Genomic DNA, 6830 nt, shown 5'->3' with positions numbered 1-6830 from the left:
CTGCCCCCCCAGCTCTGCTGGTGCCCCTCACTCCCGACCCACAGCCCCTGCCAGCCCAGCCCTGCCCCCCCAGCTCTGCCGGTGCCCCTCACTCCCGACCCACAGCCCCTGCCAGCCCAGCCCTGCCCCCCCAGCTCTGCCAGTGCCCCTCACTCTCGACCCGCAGCCCCTGACAGCCCAGCCCTGCCCCCCCAGCTCTGCCGGTGCCCCTCACTCCCGACCCACAGCCCCTGCTAACCCAGCCCTGCTGATGCCCCTCACTCTCGACCCACAGCCCCTGCTAGCCCAGCCCTGCCCCCCCAGCTCTGCCGGTGCCCCTCACTCCCGACCCACAGCCCCTGCCAGCCCAGCCCTTCCCCCCCAGCTCTGCCGGTGCCCCTCACTCCCGACCCACAGCCCCTGCTAACCCAGCCCTGCTGATGCCCCTCACTCTCGACCCACAGCCCCTGCTAGCCCAGCCCTGCCCCCCCAGCTCTGCCGGTGCCCCTCACTCCCGACCCACAGCCCCTGCTAACCCAGCCCTGCTGATGCCCCTCACTCTCGACCCACAGCCCCTGCTAGCCCAGCCCTGCCCCCCCAGCTCTGCCGGTGCCCCTCACTCCCGACCCACAGCCCCTGCTAGCCCAGCCCTGCCCCCCTCAGCCCTGCCGGTGCCCCTCACTCCCAACCCGCAGCCCCTGACAGCCCAGCCCTGCCCTCCCAGCCCTGCCAGTGCCCCTCACTCCCGACCCACAGCCCCTGCCAGCCCAGCCCTGCCCTCCCAGCCCTGCCGGTGCCCCTCACTCCTGACCTGCAGCCCCTGCCAGCCCAGCCCTGCCCCGCCAGCCCTGCCGGTGCCCCTCACTCCTGACCTGCAGCCCCTGCTAGCCCAGCCCTGCCCTCCCAGCCCTGCCGGTGCCCCTCACTCCTGACCTGCAGCCCCTGCCAGCCCAGCCCTGCCCCGCCAGCCCTGCCGGTGCCCCTCACTCCTGACCCGCAGCCCCTGACAGCCCAGCCCTGCCCCCCAGCTCTGCCGGTGCCCCTCACTCCTGACCCACAGCCCCTGACAGCCCAGCCCTGCCCCCCCAGCTCTTTTTGAGGGGAAAAGGCAATATGCCGCATTGACTGAAGATACAACGATTAGCAGACGCACCCGGTCACACACCACACGCTGTCCCACCAGTCGCTGTTCTAGTTACCAGCCCAGGGTGCGGATCGATCCAGTGGCCAGCGAGGTTGATCAGGGGTAAGGAGGAGCCGGGTCCCGTCGGTCGAGACACGATGCTCCGGGGAAGTCTTGGCAGGACGAACCCAACGTTTCATGGCAAGGCCCCTGGTTATATAGTGATCTCCCTCCACTGGGGCGATGAGTTCCGCAGCGTCATGCTGCGATCAGTTGCTGTTTGCCGAGGGCTTGTTTTCTGAAATTGTTTTTATTTTGTATTTTGTTCTTTCCTGGAGTCTCTCAGGGAGTTCCCCCAGGCTGGGTGTGGTCACAGCTCTCCTGTCCCCATTGACAGGTGCCTTTAGAGTTGTTAATTTGCTCTTCATTGATGTTTCAATGGAGCGTTTTACAGTCCCCTGGCGCCCTTGCATCTGTCTCCGGTTCCTTCGAGGGCCTTCACATGGGTCTCTTAACACACGTTCCTCATTCACACCCAACAGCCAGCTGATTTGCACGGAGCATTGTTAACAGGAACATCAGGTCGCAATGCAGAGGAAAACAATCCGGCATTCTTTTACTTCGACAAGCCTACAACCATGTGGTGACCCTCAAAGGTCTGTCACTGCCTTGAAATCAGCTCAGACACAGAATTATACAAAATACAAACATAAGATCCTACTATTACACGTCCCCCTTTTGACCCCTCAAGAACAATCCTCGAGTGGGTCTTATTTGATACAACTATTTCATAGCAATATACTGAGAGGCCATTTGAGCTTGTGGTTGTAATTTAACAAACTTTCTTTTTGTCCAACAACACGTACAACACGTTCCTAGCAAGCAAAGACAGGACACTATTAACCCAACTAGTAATGGGTGAAACATAATAGACAATTTGCCCTTAGAGGGCGGTGGCCAGCCTGGGAAAACATCGCACCAGGGACAGGCTGCCCGTCCTCTTTCAGACTTAGCCATTTTTAGCATGTCTCCATTGGCACGTAATCTTTGAATGGCGCGCTTCTCTATAGCCCTCTGTGTCGGTTGGAAAACAGAAAAATTAACCGGGGTGGCAGTAACAGTGCTCTGTGCTTCTCCCGTCTCTGGGCACTAGTGCGTGTGATTGCTAGTATCTAACACACGGGCATTACACCTACATTCATCCACTGCGGGTTGGCTGATACTTGCATCCTCCCCAAATCCTGTGTTCCAGCATGTAACACTTACACGTTGGCCGCTGTACAAAACATGTGTTCCATTTTTTAGTTTGTCTTACACACGTTTCCAATCAGGTATTTTTGCTACATGGTTTTGTGGTGACAGGTGACAAGCACACTCATTTCTGAGGGTTTTACTCTGTACACCCAAGGGTGGCCAATCATTCTTTGGGGGGGGTTAGCCCACTGACCCATAACCTGGGGTAGCCCAAAGGATCCCATGGTCAATTTTGGGAACGGGGCCACTTTTTATGTTTCTGTTTTTGTAGACTGTTGGTGAACAATTTTAACACTCATTTTACCTAATGACAAATGAGGCTTAACCACGCTGGAAACACATTGCCCTCATTTACATCTGTAGGTGTTAAACAAGGACTTCTGTTGTTGTTTTAAAAGTTGCGTTAATCCCCGAACATTCCCAGATGTCACCCAAAACATTTCGTGCTTAAGTGACGCTAAACTAAGAATTCGCATCCCTGCGTCCTGTGGCCAAGGCCGTTTTATCTCCTACGTATCTGCCTGCTTGGGAAGGAGACTGTTTTGCAGTTGTGACAAGAAACTTATTTTTAATTACCTCCAGCTTTATAGTCTTTCCAATTCCTGCTTTAAAACCAGTCCTTCCTAATATGGCGTCTGCTGCCTGAGGATGTGTCCCTGGTAACAGACGGGCCTTCCTCGGCCTCCGCCCTTCTGCAGCTCTGGTTTCTGTAAATACAGTTAAAATGCTCAGTCATTGTTTTTTGCCTAATGCAGTAGGGGTGTTTTGTTTTATTTTGTGCTTTTTGGTAACATAATACACAACAATGCTAGCAACAGGACAAACACCACAAGACAAAAGATAAAACGCAGTTTTTGTTGTGACAGCAGATCCACGGTGTTCTGGGTTGCTTTTTAGCTGCTTTTTCTGATTTTTTGAAAAACAAAAAGAACATGTTTCTACCCCTTTTGGGGTGGCAGGTTTTTGCTTAAAAAAATCCCTTCCTTTTACAAATACTCTTGCTGATTGCAGGCAAAACAGAGGACTTCCCCCCTGAATTTCCTGTGCTTTTGTGTAGAGGCAGGCTGGGTTTCAATGGCTTCTACCTTTTAAGGATTTAGGGGAAATTATCCCACTGGTCAGTTGTTACATTCACACAGTGGTGTGCCTCAGTTTCCCTTCTTATACAGCAGTCCAAGCTCATAAGGTTTTTTCTGCTGTGCTAAGCTTTACGTTTATTCACAGGTGACAGCCAAGAAGCATCATTACCATATGGCCTTCAAGGTTTTTAATTTTTTTTAATGATACACTTTACGTTGTTACCGGGGTATTTATTAACATTTCATTTATATTAACATTAGCGTTACATTTCTGAAAGGTATCTCGTTATACCCGGAATTATATCCTTGGGGGTTGGTGAATTAAAAGGTGGGGGTGTCACACATACAAGGAGCCCCCTTTTGTACCCACCTTTAGATTTCAGCACGGCGCACTGCGTTTCCACTTACCTTCACCCTGTTCCTTTTTCAGCTTTAGGTTTGACTTTCTTTCTCACCTTCTTCTGGAGGGTCAGAATTTGAGCCCTTGGGTTCCGGGTGGTTTGTCTGCGGACCAGGTCTGTCCTTTATCCGCAGCTCCTTGGTGCTGCCGTCTCTGGGCAGTTCTTTTCTTTCTTTACCAGTCAGGCGATTTGCATCCACACAGACGCTTTCTGGCCGGCCTTTGGCTCCACAACCCTCCGCAGAGCTCAGAGCCTCCGTCTAAAAAGGGACACAGGCAACTTCCATCCGAGTTCTGAGGACTTTTCACTTTCAACTCCTGCTTCCAAAACACCCAGCGAGCTGACCAAGGAAACTCAGCCTTTGGGGCTCCTTTGGTAGCCCTAATGGGGTTTTAATCAAGTAGCATGTTCTGTTTGCATTTCTTTTCCCCCTTCTACAATACACATTGCGCACGTCCTGGGGAAACTGCACATTCCTTCCAGAGTTTAACGTCTGTACCCTTATCTGAGCCAGATCCAGTCTGACATATGGTGGAGCCGTTCCTTTTGTCTGACAGAGTTTTTATGTACCCTTATCACCGTCACAGTCTGATAACCCAGGGCCACGTTCCCGCTCAGTGTTTCTAAGGGTGTTTTTCGGTGCACGTCACCCCTGCTGTGTTGTACAGACAAAACTACACGGGATCTTTTCAGGGGGCAAGACAAAGATACCACATTTATTATGATAACAATTTGATTTATGACTAATAACTAATATCTTAATTTTTATACACACACATTATACCTAATACCTACACACATACACACACACACATCCATCAGATGTTCTGCAGCTGCTGCATAGTTACCAGTCCTGAAGATAGCTTAAGTTCATAGCTTGATTTTGTAGCTTGGGTTCGTAGCTTGTGGCGGTAACTGGCCAGGAAAGCTGGGCACAAGGCCGAGCTGGGTCTCTGCTGGGCCTGCACCGATGTCCTTCCATGTTGGCAGCAGAATGTTACCCAGAGTCTCTCATTTCACCCTTCTCTTTTATAGGCTTTTAGTTTGGATTCAAAGTCTCTAGGTCTTGCTGTGTCATGCTGCCTCTGGGTTTGGATTGATCACCCGTCAATTGCAGGCCTGACTTTCAGCCTTGAACTTGGCTTTGATCTTCCCTCTGTTGTTCTGTTGTCCTTTTCTTTTTAGGGTGGATGCTTCTTACTTTGTTTAGGGCTGTTGTCTAGGTCTTCAGCCATTGGTATTTGAACTTTATCTCATCAGGACGGGCTGGGGCTGGAGGTTGATTCCATCATCCACACATACCTCATTCACACATCTAAACTAAACTAATAAGATTACAGCAGGGTTTGCAAAAATGAAGGTTGGAGGAAGCTTTTACAAAATGGAGTGAGTGTTTTAAAATGGGGTTTGAATTACAATATGGAACAGAAGTTACAGTGTAGGCAAGTGTAGTGTGGATGGTGAACAGAAGTTACATTAATAAATTAAAAACAATTTCATTTATCAGTTCTACAGCTGTTGCTCCAGAGGGGCGCTGTCTTTTTTAATTTCTTATTTTTTTACTACAGCTCTTAGCTGCTATTTTGTTACCAAAAAACAAATCCAGAATCTCTCCCCATTCTCCTGGGTTTGATTGCCCAGCTGCAGCCACCACTTTGGTTTTTAAAAAGATATTGAACTTTATAAAGCATTAAGGTTCCTTAAGATCAATCCAGTGGCCAGCGAGGTTGATCAAGGGTAAGGGGGAGCCGGGTCCATCGGTCGAGACACGATGCTCCGGGGAAGTCTTGGCAGGATGAACTCAACGTTTCATGGCAAGGCCCCTGTTGATATAGTGATCTTCCTTCACTGGGGCAATGAGTTTTTCAGAGTCATGCTGCGATCAGTTGTTGTCTGACAAAGGCTTGTTTTCTGAAATTGTCCTTCTCATCCCTCATCTCGTTCTTTCCTGGAGTCTCTCAGGCAGTTCCCCCAGGCTGGGTGTGATCACAGCTCTCCTGTCCCCATTGACAGGTGCCTCTCAGCTTTAGAGTCGTCAATCTGCCTCCTTGTGTCTCAACGGAGGGAACCCGACTCCTCCGGACCCTTGATCAACTTCGCTGGTCACTGGATCGATCCGCACTCTGGGCCGGTAACTAGAACAGCGACTGGCGGGGCAGCATGTGGGTGTGTGATTGGACGTATCTTCAGTAAACGCGGCGTATCGCCGTTTCCCCTGAAAAAGATCCCCTGTGCTTCTTAGAAGCATAACATGTTGGGTGGAGAATTGTGAAAGGGGAAAGACATGCACTGTGATTGTTGAAAAGACTGCTGAGAGGTATCCCATCCGTGTTCCAGCCTCCTGACGCCCTTGCGTCTGTCTCCGGTTCCTCCCTCGAACACCTGGTTCAGCGACGGCCTTCACACAGATCTCTTCACCCACACGTTCCTCATTCACCCCAGCACAGAACTGATTTGCACAGAGCATTGTGAACAGGAAATCAGGTTGCAATGCGGAGGAAAACGATCCGGCATTCTTTTATTTCTTTTAGAGTGCTAGGCCTACAACAAAGTGGTGACCCTCAAAGGTCTGTTCCTGCCTTGAAATCAGCTCAGACACAGAATTATACAAAATACAAACCTTAAATCCTACTGTTACACCCGGGCAGTCAGGGCTGCCCCATTGCCGCAGGGCGGCACTAGGGACTGTGCTGCAAGGGGCGGGGTGGGTGCAGAAGAGGACAGGGTGGGAGGGCAGCAGGGGTCTCTCCCCTGGCACTAGGTGACAGTATGTCCTGTGTTTGCTGTCACCGTCTCTTTTTAAAGCCCTGTCCCAGGCGTCCAAAGGAGCCTTTGTCGCGTCTGCGATGCAGAGGGGGCGAGCGGAGAGTGCAGGTGCCAGCCCTCCACAGGGGGAGGCAGGGCTGGAGGCTGGAGAGGGATGGTGCACAGTGTAGCTGCTGTTCGTCGACAAAAAACTTCCACCCCACACAAGCGGCAGCGGCTTGGCTGGCA

At 51.3% G+C, this 6830-nt stretch overlaps 1 long non-coding RNA gene across 2 annotated transcripts; it reads right to left on the bottom strand.

Moving 5' to 3' along the window:
• Window positions 1–1691: 1691 nt before the first annotated feature.
• LOC127032426 (uncharacterized) lies at window positions 1692–5345 on the bottom strand. 2 transcript variants are annotated; one of them, XR_007768806.1, is made up of 3 exons: window positions 4685–5345; window positions 3844–4095; window positions 1692–3063 (listed from the first exon to the last, which is right to left on the bottom strand). It is a non-coding gene; the product is annotated as an uncharacterized LOC127032426 (long non-coding RNA). The 2 variants fall into 2 exon arrangements; XR_007768805.1 differs by lacking the exon at window positions 4685–5345 and having other exon boundaries at window positions 3844–4379.
• Between the last annotated feature and the right edge of the window lie 1485 nt (window positions 5346–6830).

The sequence above is a fragment of the Gopherus flavomarginatus genome, chromosome 12 (assembly GCF_025201925.1).
Source record: "Gopherus flavomarginatus isolate rGopFla2 chromosome 12, rGopFla2.mat.asm, whole genome shotgun sequence".
NCBI classification, from domain to species: domain Eukaryota; kingdom Metazoa; phylum Chordata; order Testudines; family Testudinidae; genus Gopherus; species Gopherus flavomarginatus.
This window is presented reverse-complemented; position numbering and strand designations above follow the sequence as displayed.